Source organism: Pipistrellus hanaki (genome assembly GCF_964339955.1).
Source record: "Pipistrellus hanaki genome assembly, chromosome: 5".
In the NCBI taxonomy this organism is placed as follows: domain Eukaryota; kingdom Metazoa; phylum Chordata; class Mammalia; order Chiroptera; family Vespertilionidae; genus Pipistrellus; species Pipistrellus hanaki.
Window position 1 is genome coordinate 32,701 of NC_140507.1, and position 13,471 is coordinate 46,171.

The following is a 13,471-nucleotide window of genomic DNA, read 5'->3' on the forward strand; positions in this document are numbered from 1 at the left end:
ACTCAAACGGATTCGGTGTCATGGTGGCAGCTACAGTGGGTTGTTTCATTGTTACTTTTTCTGGAAAAACACCCTCCAGGGCCCCTCAGGTGTCTCTCAGGGCGTAATTAAAGTGAAATTGCACACGGCCAGAGATGGCACAGGACACGCCACTCACAACCTCTGCTGAAGCTGCAAACATGATGGATAAGCCCTTACTGAGGAAAGATGGGCCAGTTTATGAATTTCCGCAAAACCTACAGTATCACCAGCGAGCATAGTCAGCTGAATGGTTCATAAACCAGATGCTTAATTGTTGAGACACAAAAGGTCTAGGAAGATTGCCTGGCATTTCTCCAGAAAACGCCGGTCTGAGAACACGGATTTTCTGGGCAGCCTCTTGTTTCGTTTTCCTTCACGTCCCGCTGCCAGCCCAGTGCTCTGGAACATTCCGGACCTGCCTTCTCTGCAAGACTTCTCTGCCTTCTGTTTGACCTGGGCAGTGGCTGTGTGGCTGCCTGCTTGGCAAGCAGGTCAGGTGCCTAGGCTGGGCCAGGGGTTCTGTCACCTATGCTCCCTTGTGAGTGAGAGGGACACTTGTGAGTGAGAGGCGAACCCAGTCCGGTGACATGGAGTCGGAATCAGAAGGGATGCTGTGGACGCCCCGCGACGTGAGAGCTGCTGCCTGAGCACCCCCACACACACACACACACACACTTCCTCTGGGATCAGAGGAATCCCAGGTCCTCTCTGACACCAGCCTGGGGACCGGGGCTGAGGAAGGCTGTGCCCAGTGCGTCCTGAGGGAGAAAGTGCTGGCGGTAACCACAGGTGTGGGCAGCGTGCTTGTCCCTGTGATTAGGCTCAGCTGCATAAACAGAAACCCAGAATAGCTGTGGCTGGAATGAGACAGAGTGCATTTTTGTCACTTAAAGTAAACATGGAGGTGGACATTCCCAGCTCATGTGACATCCACAGTGGGGTCACTAGGAACCAGGATGTGCCCGTCCAGCTGCTGTGGCTCCATACTCCCTCCCCACGAGGCTGCTGGGCCAGGCTTCACATCTGTCCGCTCCCTGGCTTCCGAGGAGGTTTCCTGAGGCTCCCAGACGCTGTTCTGCTTATGTCCCACCTACACTGCAGGGAAGTCTGGGAAATGCATCCATCGTTCAGGTGACCCTGTATCCACCCAGAGGTCGGGAGAACTGTGGCTAAAGAAGATGGGAGGAGGCGATACTGTGGGATTCTGTGATATAATAACACGTATTTACCTCTGTCCCGGCTCAAGCCGAGAGCTCCTGCAACCTTTGTGCTTTCTGCGTGTCGAGGGGCATGAGCAGCTCGTTTAATGTCTGACGGGGGACCCCGCTCCTGACGGCTCCTTGGCCTCTCCCAGTGATGGGAGTGCCCAGTACACTGGGGCGACTCAGTGGGTCTGGATCGCTTCAGGTTGGGGACTGGTCTCCAAAGACCAAAAAGGCTTAGAAAGTTCACCTCCGGAGGGAAGAGGGCTGGGCATGGAGCTGGTGCCTGGCTGTGTTTGCATGATGAAGCCCCCATAGCAATTGTGATCCCTAGAGCGCAGAGGAATCGCAGGTCAGCGGAGGGGGGAGGAAGGGGAGAGGGGGGGGGGGGGACCCTGCTCCGTGGGCACAGGAGCTGCTGTGCCCCAGGCCCCTCTGGACCTCACCCATGTGCATCTCCGTCTCCATCACCTCACTTTTATATAACAAACCAGTGAACATACTGGGGTGGGGGGTCATGGACCCTATATGGCATCTGCCCAATCAGAGCACAGGTGATGACCTCGGAGTGTGGCTGGCGCCTGGGGGTAGTGTGGTAGGATCAAGACCGAGGCTGACCCCACCCAGCTGGTATGGGAAGTGCAGGGCCTGGGGAAGTCCATATGTCTGGAACTGGGGGAGGAGCGTGACAGGGAAGAAAGCAGAGCTGGCTGGTGAGGCTCCGTGGTGAGTTTTGATCTATGAATGAGGAGGTCAGGGTTCGATTCCCTGTGAGGGCACAGGCCAGGGTTGCAGGCTCAATCCCCAGTGGGGGGCATGCAGGAGGCAGCCGATCCACGATTCTCATCATTGATGTTTCTATCTCCCTTCCTCTCTGAAATCAGTAAAAATAAATGTTGTTGTTGTTTTAAATAAAGCAGTGAGTTCTTCGTGGGCTTAGCTGCTAACAGTCTTTGGGCGGTGGGGGTGGGGTGGGGGGTGAGGGGCAGCCACAGTCACGCCATGAGGAGACCTGGCGGAAAGGTGAGGCCAAGGAGGAGGGCCCAGGTGGACGAGTGGGGACCACAGGGCCTGCAGGGGATGGATGGGAGGTGCAGCAGTACTCAGGGTGGCTGCCGGCGGTGACCGCAGGGGCGAGACTGCAAGGAGCAGGGCTCAGGGCAAAGGGCACCTGGTTAGCAAGTCAGTAACCAGGACGTGTCACACAGGCAGCAACACAGGGGCCGGGGTCACAGACCTCCCGCTGGTGCCTCGTGTGTGTGTGTGTGTGTGTGTGTGTGTGTGAGAGAGAGAGAGAGAGAGAGAGAAATGCTGCCCCTCCCCTGTCCCAGCCCACACTCTCCCAGGTGGCGAGGACACCCTGGGACTGTGGCCTGGAGACTGTGAGGCTGGTGGCGGACGGGATGTGAGGACGAGGCACCTGCTCTGACAAAGAGGAAAGAAGAGGATCGGGAGCTGCTGCCAAAGCCGCTGGGTCTGCAGGCTGCGGACTTGGCTGTGAACAGTCCGAGGGCCGAGGCGGGAGCAGAGGGGTGGCCTTGGCCCTCTCTGGTCTGACATGACGGTGGGAAAGGCACCGGCTACCCCACTTGCTGTGGCCCTGGGTGCTCCCGGACGAGCCTGTGGGGAGAACTGCGCAGCCGCGTCATATCCTGCGGTCCTGGGGGACCCACCGAGGGGAGCCCAAGAGCCCTGGCTGTGGTGACACTGGCCTGTCCAGGCGAAGCGGTGGCAGAGAGAACCCAGCCGGCGTGTTCTCTCCTCTAGAGGTGGCAGGTGAGGAGGGGATGGGCCATCAGAGGCCACGTGGAGCCCTGTCCCTCCAGCTCCTCAGGGACGCAGGTTCTGTGGGGGCACAGACAGGCTGTCCGGCCACAGGATCAAATCCAGAAGACGAACGCCAGGCCCCAGACCTGAGAGTTCTTTGCAGCACAAGCCAGCAGCTCAGAAACCCAGCTCTGCCTCTGGCCAGAGGCGAGAGCAGTTTCCTGCGAGCTGATCTGCTACTCACACACGGGACTTCAATCAGAGGCTTAAACTGAGAACTGATGACTCAGGGCACTCACAGAGGACTTGGGTTCACCCAGCGTTGCTCTGGAGACCCAGGCCCTGGGTAGCAACCATGGCTCAAGAACAGCATCAACGAGAGGTGTACATTTGCCAAGAAACGCTTGGGTCAATATTGACAAAGTGTCTGCTCAGAGCACATAGGGATGGGTCCTGGCAAAGGGAGGGGACACTCTGAGTAAGATGCCGGGCCAGTGACCAGACCCACTCCCCGAGAGAGAAATCAGCCTCCCGTCAAAGTTGACGTGGTGCAAATGAAACCAGTTCTGGGGTGCGCGAGGTGGCCCCCAGGGTGGCCAGGTGAAGGGCTGTGTTAGGAGAGAGCAGCTCATGCGCTCATAGAGCGGGTTCTAGCACAGGGCTTCCCGCAGCACTCCTGTGCACGTGAACCCTGACCTTTCTTCAAGGTAAATGTCAGCTTCTACTCGGCTGGCCAACAGGAGCAGCTTAGAGACGTGCCCTTGGAGAGCTTCCGTCAGGACCTTCAGACGGGTAAACACAGGCTCGTGTCGGCTTAATGAGCGCTTTGTTGCCTTTGATAACTATGATTTCTTTATCTTCCGGCAAACAAGGGCCACGACTTCTTGTTTTGATTTCACAGAGTACAGGCTGCTCGGTGAATCCTTCTCCCGCAGCCGCCTGGCATGGTCCCCGTGGGCCCTGGGAGAAGGACAGGCACCTAGGGGCAGGCTGAGGCCCCGCCTGCTCAGGTCTGTGTCCTCACGCAGCCAGTGCCATGCAGATGTGGGAATGGGACTCACGGTCACTGGCTGGAGGGTTCAGAGGGAGCTGGACAGGAAAGCCCAGGTTCTTGAAAGGCAGGCTACTATCTTCATTAGCAAGGCGGCATCCACTGCGCAATGGCGAGACTCGCCTGCCTCCCAAGTCAGAATCTACTTCCAGGGCTGGGTGTTCCCAGTCTACAGGCCCCGGTCTGTCACGGGCCCTCAGATCCCACAGCGCTGGGTGTCCTCGGTGCCACTAGCCTAGGGGTGAGCCTGGCAGGCGTGGCTCAGTGGTTGAGTGTCATCCTGGAACCAGGAGGTCATGGTTCGATTCTCGGTCAGGGCACATGCCTGGGTTGTGGGCACGACTCCCAGTAGGGGGTGCAGGAGGCAGCCAATCTCTCTCTCTCTCTCTCTCTCTCTCTCTCTCTCTCTCTCTCTCTTCTCTCTCTCTGTCTCATCTCCCTGTCTCTCTAAAAAAATAGAAACATATTTAAAATGATTTAAAAATAGGGTATAAAGGCATTGATTCTAAAACAATGTTTTGATGTTAAAAAATCAAGATGACTTCAGAGGAAGAATGAGTGTAAGCTGCTCTGCCTCAGGGAAGACTCTGCTTATGAAATCTTTATTTTATTTAATTTTTTAAATTTTTAAATTTTTTTATTTTTAACAGAGAGGAAGGGAGAGAGATAGAGAGCTAGAAACATCGATGAGAGAGAAACATCGACCAGCTGCCTCTTGCACACGCCCTACCGGGGATGTGTCCGCAACCAACGAACATGCCCCTGACCGGAATCGAGCCTGGGACCTTTCAGTCTGCAGACCGACGCTTTACCACTGAGCCAAACCGGTTTCGGCTGCTTATGAAATCTTCAAATGGAGACTTTGCTTAAAAAAGAAAAAGAAAGAAAGAAGAAAGAAAGAAAGAAAGAAGAAAGAAAGAAAGAAAGAAAGGGAAAGAAGAAAGAAAAAAAGAAAAGAAAAACACCATTAAGTCAGTTCTGCCTCTGGCCAGAGCCCTGAGAACACAGGTGTCTCTGTCCTTTCTCGCCTGGGGACCATGCATTAGGCAACCCTCCTGCCTCTGCCAGTTCCTCCTTTGCCAGTTCCGGTGCCCACACCATCCCCAGGAGGAGGAAATGGGTTGGAATTCCATTAGTGCTCGAAGACTTGCACTAATGCTCGCTCCGGCCTGGGCTGATTCCAGCGTCATTAGCAGTGCGTACATTAAAAACCTCCGCAATGCCAGATGCAGTAATGGTGTCTTCACCGCCTAACAGGCCATAAAATGACCCGGATGATGGGTGACTGGCCTGCAAGCCCCGGCTGAGTAATGGCCAGAATGGGGGTGGGGGATGGGGTGCGCGGGCGGGGATGAGCATCCCGATGAGCTCAGGCACTGGCTTCTCTGATCGCAGCTGATGCAGAGGTGAGAATTTTTACATGGACTCAGCGCATTCCCTTTGCTAGAGACATTCTTTTCCTTAGTAATTAATTTCTCCTCATTGAAGGAGAATGTTAACTTCATTGATCTTTGTTTCTTTAATCAGGATAAATTCTAATAGGAGGTTCCCAGAGGCCAGTACCCTCCTCACCTCTGACCTGTCTGCTCACCTCTGACCTGTCTCCTCATCTCTGACCTGTCTCCTCATCTATGATCTCCACAGCAGATGCTGGAGCAAAACTGACTCCCCTCTGGACAGCTCCACTGCAGGCACTTCCTGAAGGGTAGGGGAAGAGACTTGGGGTTAGAGGATTAGGAATGAATGGAGAACACCCATTGGCTGGAGCAGGTGAGACACTCTGGGGTCAGATGTGTCTGGCCAGCTCCAGGCCCCCATCACAGCAGGTCCCTATGAGGGGCAGCATCAAGAACCTAAAGCATTCTGTCCACTGGCTACCAGCATGGCTCAGCCCGACGCAGGGAAAACACCAGCTTCTGGGAGCCTCCTATTAGGATTTATTCTGATTAAAGAAACAAAGATCAACGAGGTTCGCATTCTCCTTCAACGACAAGATAAACTAATTACCGAGGAAAAGAATGTCTCTAGCTAGTGAAGGGAATGCCACGTTTTGCTGAACGCCACATTTTGCAGAGGAGAAATGAGTTCATTGTTGCTAACCCGGGAGACGGAGCGGGTGTTCAAAACCGGAGCTCCCTGGTGGTTTTCATCAGGTTTCAAAGCAAAGACTGGGGGTGAGGGGTCAGGAGTCACGGGACAGGCTGAGTGCTTGGTCTGTGGTTTCCGGGTCTGATTAACCAGCCGGTTCCTTCTCTGCAGGCGGGTGACCTAACCAGAGGAGGAACCAGGATTCTGGGAACAATTGCACAATTCGCGTCCCTGGAGCAAGAGGCACAAGCGACGTGTCTCATGACCAGCAGTCGCCAACCGTGGTCCACGGACCGTGGGTGATCCGTGAGGTCTGAGAGGTCGGCAACGCTGTTATTAAACATTTTTCCGGGAACTGTGGTCTTTGACTGTCAGCTCCGTGACCGCCTGAGCGCGTGAAACGTTTCCCTAACAAAGCCGGTGTGTCTCCAGCCACCACCCTCCCTGCCTCCCTCTGGCGACCACTGGGAGCCTCCAGCAAGGGAGCCAGAGGCACAGTGAACAGAGGGCGCTGGCGCTGGGGCTCCTGGCTCTGCTGTGGAAGAAGGTGCATGGCCAAGGATGCAGGAGCTCAACGTGAGCTTCAGTCCATAAAGGGCCAAGGTCCCAAAGGGACCGGTGGGCCAGGCCCCTCAGGCTGCTGCGGACGGCAGGTTTGTGTTTCTGAGTGGGGACAACCTCTTTGTGACCCCTGTTCCAAGGGGCAGAGCATGCCCAGCAGCCTGGTCTCTGAGCGAGGCTGATGGCCCAGCACGAGACGGAAGCCTCCAGAGGTCAGGACGCGGCCAGGCGGGGGAGGCTGCCAGTGGACCCAAAGGGGCACCTCCGGCCACTCCTAGACATGACAACCCCTCCCTGCTCACTGACAGAGGCCCTTGGGGTCTGACACACACGAGTGAGTTTCAACCATCACGCTCTCTTGGTCGCTCGGCCTGGCTTCACTCTGTGGGTCTCGGTCTGCAAAGGGGACACGGGGTCTGAGAGGCAGGACAGACACAGGTCAGACCCAGCCCTGCCCACTGGTCATGCCATTTACCGTTCAGGCCATGATCGCGCACGGCCCTCTCTCCCTTGCGGACGCAGCCGTGTGCTTTCCCTGCGTCCGGGCTGAGCCATGCAAGCGTCTGGGGTGTCTCCTCACCTCCCGGGGGAGGGGCCCAGAGGCTAATCAGCGGCCTGGCCAGTTGGCCATTTCTCATTCTCTGCCCGGGGCACCGGTGGGCACAGCAAAACCCAGGGGTGCATTTTAGTTGCAGATGAGGAAGGAGAAGTGCAGTGTGGGGAGCATGGCGGAGTGGGGGATCGGGGGAGTAGCTCTTCTAGGCTTTGCAGAGCCCACTGCTCCAGAGTGGGTGCTGACACCCAGGCTCTGGGTGCGGAAGAGCCGGCAGGCTTCGGACCCCACAGAGCAGCCCTGTCCTCCAGCCTGAGGGGCAGCTGAGCACACGCACATACGTACTAGCACACACATGCACATGCGGACTTGTGCATACATGTGTACACACACCGACTCTTGCATACTTATGCATGCTCTAGTATAATGCACACATATCTGACCCAGGTGCATTTTCCATTCCTCAGCTCCCTCCCAAAGGGCTTGTCCAAACCTCCTGAGATGGAAGTGAACACAGTGTCCACGTGGTGGCTCTTGGGGAGGTCGGGGACCAGCACGTGGACGGCCTGTGCCCGCTGCTCCCGGGACCCTGGGACTCTGCGGCACCCGGGCCTGCGCTTCGGAGGGGCCTGTTCTCATGGCTCTGGGGCCTCACCCCCTATGTGGCCTTGGGCATGTGCTGACCCTGGACACCCTCAGTTTACCCATGTGAGCGGTGCAGTGGGTCAGAGCAATGCCAGGGCCGCGGCCGCTCCGCGGGAGGAGAGGCTGTCTGCGTGCTGGCCGGTTTTCCCTGCCTCCCTGTGGTTTTCTGACAAAAGGGGGCATGTTAGCGCCTGAAATGTTCTCACCTCTTGCTATTTTTGCAAAAGGCCTGAACGCGATTGTTAAAAATAGAAATAATGAGGGAAAGCGGACGCTTCTGACCTTGAGCCAGGAGGACGGCACCGGCTCCCAGCGCCCTCTCGCTGGCGGTGATAAATGATCATCGGCTGCCTTTGTCCTTAGCGAGCATCCCCTTGGCCCACAGGGAAGTTTTTGAGTTTCTGTCTTTTTTGAGGGGGGAAGTCGGAAAGCTGCTCCAGCCTAAATAGTTCTGCAGGTCGTTTGGGTGTCCTTTGCCTGGCCGTGCTATGGGGAGCTGCGCTGGCTGGGAGCCAGCATGTCCAGGCACACCTCTCTGCTCCCTGCTCCCCTGAGCCGTGCCTGTCCCCTTGCAAAGGGGTGGAGAAGACGGGGATCCCCCAGCACCAGGAGGAGGCTGGGTACCCTGGGTCGTGTCGGAGGTGAGGACACCGGCCTGCGGGATGCACAGGCGTGCTCTGGAGCCGGTGGTGGTGTGTTCAAGTTTTTGTCTTTACAAGCTACTCCTGAGGCCCGTCTGCGTCAGCCCGAGCTGCTACAGACAGTGCATTCCTGGACCTCTTGGGCATGAACCTCATAACCTCTGTCCTACCTGCCGAGCTTCTGTGCACACTCAGGGTTTGCAACCTGCTTCCTGCTCACGTGAAGAGGGGTGTGTAGCTGTATGTATATGTGGTGCACATATGTCCTGTCCCTGTGGTCTGTGCTAACAGGAAGGAGGGCAGACACCCTCCTGGCCACAGCCCAGGGCGGATCCTGGAGCCTGTGGAGCACTGACCTGCAGGGGGAGACACAAGTGGCGTCTGTCCTCAGCCTCAGTGTGGCTGCACCCCCAAAGCCGCAGGGGACCCCTGTCCCTCAGCACAGCTGCAACCCCGGGGTGGCCCCATGTCCCCCACCCTGACTCATCCACATGAATGTTTTTGTTCTGAGCAAGGTGTTTTGCTGTAATAGCCTCTCATTTGAACCTCGCACTGACCTCCAAATACTGAACCTTACTTCTTAACTTTCACATTTCACTCTAATCACAAGCCTATAGGTTATATTCATGCATAAAATAATGCTTGGTGAATGTGTTTGAATGTTACAAAATGCCACCTTCTAAAATTACTCCCCTCTCCTCAGGGAGAGACAGAACTCCCGGCAGGCAGCCCCGGGGGCCCAGTCAGACAATTCCCTGCTGTTCATGGGTTGCTCACTTTCTAACAGGAATGAGCGGAATGTTACAAAGTGGTTTCAGCACCTATGGATTAGTCAGAGGTTTTCTCTTTGCCTGTGGAGCACGGAGTGATCTCTGCTTCCAGGTGATGGGGCCTCACCGGGGCAGCTCACCGGGTGGACGGCGGACGGCGGATGGCAGACACGGTGGGGGCCTTGGCAGAAATCTTCTCGTCCCTCAACTTTGCAGCAGCGTCAGGATCGGGCAAAGTGTTTTCTTCTTGAACTCGATGCCTGGCCGGGCACGTGGTATTTGTGAGGGGTGGTCCTGGGGCCTAGCTGGCGATCAAAGCGCGGGCGTCTGGTGTGGAGGGCAGGTCCCGCTGACCTCTGGGCCCAGGGCACTGCCCCCACCCTGCGCCCCCTCTGCCTGAGTCATGGCGCCTGAGTCCCCACCTGGAGATGTGGTGAGCACGGCTCAGGGCGCAGTGTGGGCCTTTGGGCCGCCCAGCGGTGCCACAGGGAAGCCGAGTGGGCAGCACACTCGCTCCTACGGAAACCCCCCAGGAGCCTGACCGGCCCCTGTGGTCCCAGTGGCTGCAGCCTGGCTCTCCCAGAAGAGGCTGTGCAGCGGGGAGGGGGTTGGGGGCTCCTCACCGGCGCCCGGTACCTGAGTGTGTGTGTGTGGGGGGGCGGTGTGGAGCTGAGTGGGGGTTCCCTGCACAGGAGCCCTGGCGTCTGGGGTAGGGTAGCAGGGGGAGTGAGAGTGAGCTCAGTGGACACCCCACGTTCTCACCGTCATCCCTGCCCTCAGGTAGCCAGTGAGAGGTCACAGCCCTCTGCCTGGGCACTGCATCACCAACTTCTGCCATGTCCACACCGCCCCCTGGTGGTCAGCACAAGTCAAAGCGAGTGAGGGGCAATTTGCATATTAGGCTTTTATTATAGAGGATGTCCGAGGAAGCTGTCTGGGAAAACTGGCCCCATCTCTGCTTTCAGGGATAAATATGGACCCTTTTACGTTCCCCTGTGAGAAGTAGTCCAGCTCCATGTTCTGGTGTTTCTTGGGTCAATTGAATTTTTCTTTAAAAATTCACTCTTCATTTGCACCATCAGATAGGATGGTAAACCTTCCCCCTTTCCAGGCCTCAGGCCACTCTCACTCCTACAGGCACTCACCTTGTCTCCTTTTTCCTCTCCCCCCCTCAGGTTCTGAGTTGACTGGTCTGTCCTCGAGGATTAGCCAGCTCTGCCACCTTCCTCCCTCCTCGTTTGTTCTTGTTTGTTCTGCACGGATCCATCCTTCTTTATCTGGGCCATTGTTCTTTCCCTGGCTTCTCAGGCGGAGAGCTCAGCTCCCTCAGTTCCAGGCACGATTGTCTCCAAATAAACTGCTGTCACTCCCGCCTGCTCAAGCCCCTTGGGTGGTGCCTGTGGGTGTCCAGAGGTGCTGTTCACGTTTGTGTTCATTTTAAAGTCTGTGATGTCCCTTTCGTTTCCTTCAAACTCCAAATTATACATAAGGGTATTTTTATTTGTGGAATTAGTTCCCAAGTAGAAATATTTTCCAAACTTAGCTTATGTCTTATTAAACTGCACTGTGTTCAGCAAAGATTGTAGATTGTAGATGCACGTGTGTCTGTATGTGTGCAGACATGTGTGTGTGTACATGTGTGCAGATGTCTGTATGTACAGCCTTGGGATGTCTGCCTTTGGAATTCCTGACATGTTCCTTATGGCCAGTAGTTTTTGTGGCTATTTCATGTGTGATTGAAAATAATATAAATTATGTACTTGAATGATACAATACATAGGAAAATAATTTCAAGCTTTTAAAATATATAATTTTTCAATGATTTCAGAGAGGAAGGAAGAGGGAAAGAGAGAAACATCAATGATGATGATGGAGAATCATGGTTTTCCTGCTTGCCCCCTACTGGGGTTCGAGCCTACAACCAGGACACATGCCCTTGACCAGAATTGAACCCAGGACCCTTCAGGCCAAAGGCTGACACTCTATCCACTGAGCCAAACTGGCTAGAGCAACATCAAGCTTCTTATTGTTTAATCACTTGTTTTGGAATTTCTTGATCTGTCGTCTTAAATGACAACAAAGAGGCTCTATTTTCTGAAGACACTCCCCCCACCGAGCTGGGGCTGCGGCTGCGGCTGTGGAATGAAAGGACCAGGGACCAGCAAGGGGATGGACATGCAAGAGGGTCAGTGCAGGCGGCTCAAGGATGAGGCCACCTTTGTCCCCAGAACGGTGCCCCTCTCTCCACAGGCACAGAGGACTCTGGTTTTATGTCCTATCCCATGTAAATCCTGCCGCCCAGGCCCATTGCCATTGGTCCCATGCTGTGGGCCACGGCCCAGGCAAGGGGGAGGCCAGGAATCCTACCATGTCTCTGTGCCACCGGACCAGGCTCAGCCACAGGCCCCAGCGACCACGACCCTCCTCTCCTGCTGCCGCGAGCACAGGCCCGCCTGGCAGCCCAGCTGCCCACTCGGCTCCCAGAATAGCCTGTGGTCACAGCCCAGGAGTCAGATGAGTAATCCTGAAGGAAACTCTGCAGAACCCGAGAGGTGTGGACACCGGGCCCTGAGCAGTGGGCAGGCCCCCTGGCCCCTCTATGTCTGGCAGGAGGAGGTGCGTGGGGGGAGGCAGAAGGGGGTGTTGCAGAGGAAGAGACCCGCCAGTGCACGGGCTGTGCTGCTCCCCCCTCTGGAATGTCCCAGCCCCTTCCTCCCTCCACCCAAACCTCAAGGCCCTCATGTGCTTCTGGGCCCCACCCAGGGTCTGGGCAATTTGGGTCCCAGTGCTCAGAACAGAGTCCCACAGACCTCGGCGTTCCTGTTCCCTCGCGGTCCAGCTTCTGTTCCAGAGTCACTTTCTCAGGGGCCTCCCGCCCCAGGATGTCTGAGTCCCTCCCAGCTGCAGTCTTCCCCACTTCCCGTCACCCCCACACAGTGCACACTAGCGTTGGGACGCTGCTTTGGGAGGAAAACCCCAGAATTGCTCCCTGGTCTCCAGGGAGCAGCATGTCAGCCCCCAGTGCCCTCCACAGCCAGCCCTGCCCTGCCCAGCTCTGCCTGACAGCGAGGCCAAGGCCAGAGGGGGTTTCTGGTGTGTGTGTGTGTGTGTGTGTGCAAGTGTCTGTACACGTACACGTGTGTCAGTGTATCTATGTTAGTGTGCCTGTGCATTGTCTGTGTGTACATTTGTGTGCATCTGTGTGTGTCTGTGTTTTGTAATTTCCATGGATGGATCCATTGGACCATATCCAATTACTCCTCGGACAGAGTATAAAGGAAAGGCCCAGGGTTCTCCATTCTCTGTCCTCCTGTGGGTGTGCCGTTCTCTGAGTCTCTTTCACCAGCATCACCTTAACCTGTGACTGCTGGCTCCGAGCTGGTGTCCCTTCTTTGACCCACCTGCATGGCCTCAGGGCAGAGCTTCAGCAAGGCCTGGGGTGTGAACATAAGAACAGGAGAGCCCCAGCTGGTTTAGCTCAGTGGCTAGAGTGTTGGCCTGCGGACTGAAGGGTCCAGGGTTTGATTCTGGTCAAGGGCAGGAGCCCAGGTTGTGGGCTCAATCCACAGTAGGGGGCAGCCAATCCATTATTCTCTCATCATTGGTATTTTCTTTCTCTCTCCCTCTCTGAAATCAATACAAATATATTTAAAGCAAACAAACAAACAAAGAGCAGGAGACAGAGTCTCAGACCGCAATGGCTGCCCAGGAAAAGAGGTGCGTAGGGGGACCCAGTGAGATTGTGCGAGGGAGCCATACAGGGTCATGGGAGAGTCCAAATACCATCTCAGCCCCTACGGCGAGCCCCAGTGGAGCCACACCTGCTGCCCCTGGTGTATGGGATTGGCCCACTCACACCCACGCTGAGGACACTGCCATGTGGCTGGTGGGGTGTGGAGGCCAGGACCCCCAAGGCTGGGCTGAGTGACCACAGACCTCAGCCCCTCCATGCCAGGGGGCTTGTCTTTGCTCCCCTCCCCCGCCCCCAGGTGGAGTTGCCTCTTGTGCACCCAAAGGGAATGCCAGTAAGCGGGTGGGGGACTCAGCGCCCAGGAAGAAGCTGTCTGCGTCCACCTCCTGGTCAATTCCATCCCTCCTGCACCCAACCCGCCCCCCCCCCCAGTCCAGCCCTCTCGTTCCCCCAGGTGAGCAGGGACTCCCCTTTACTCAGT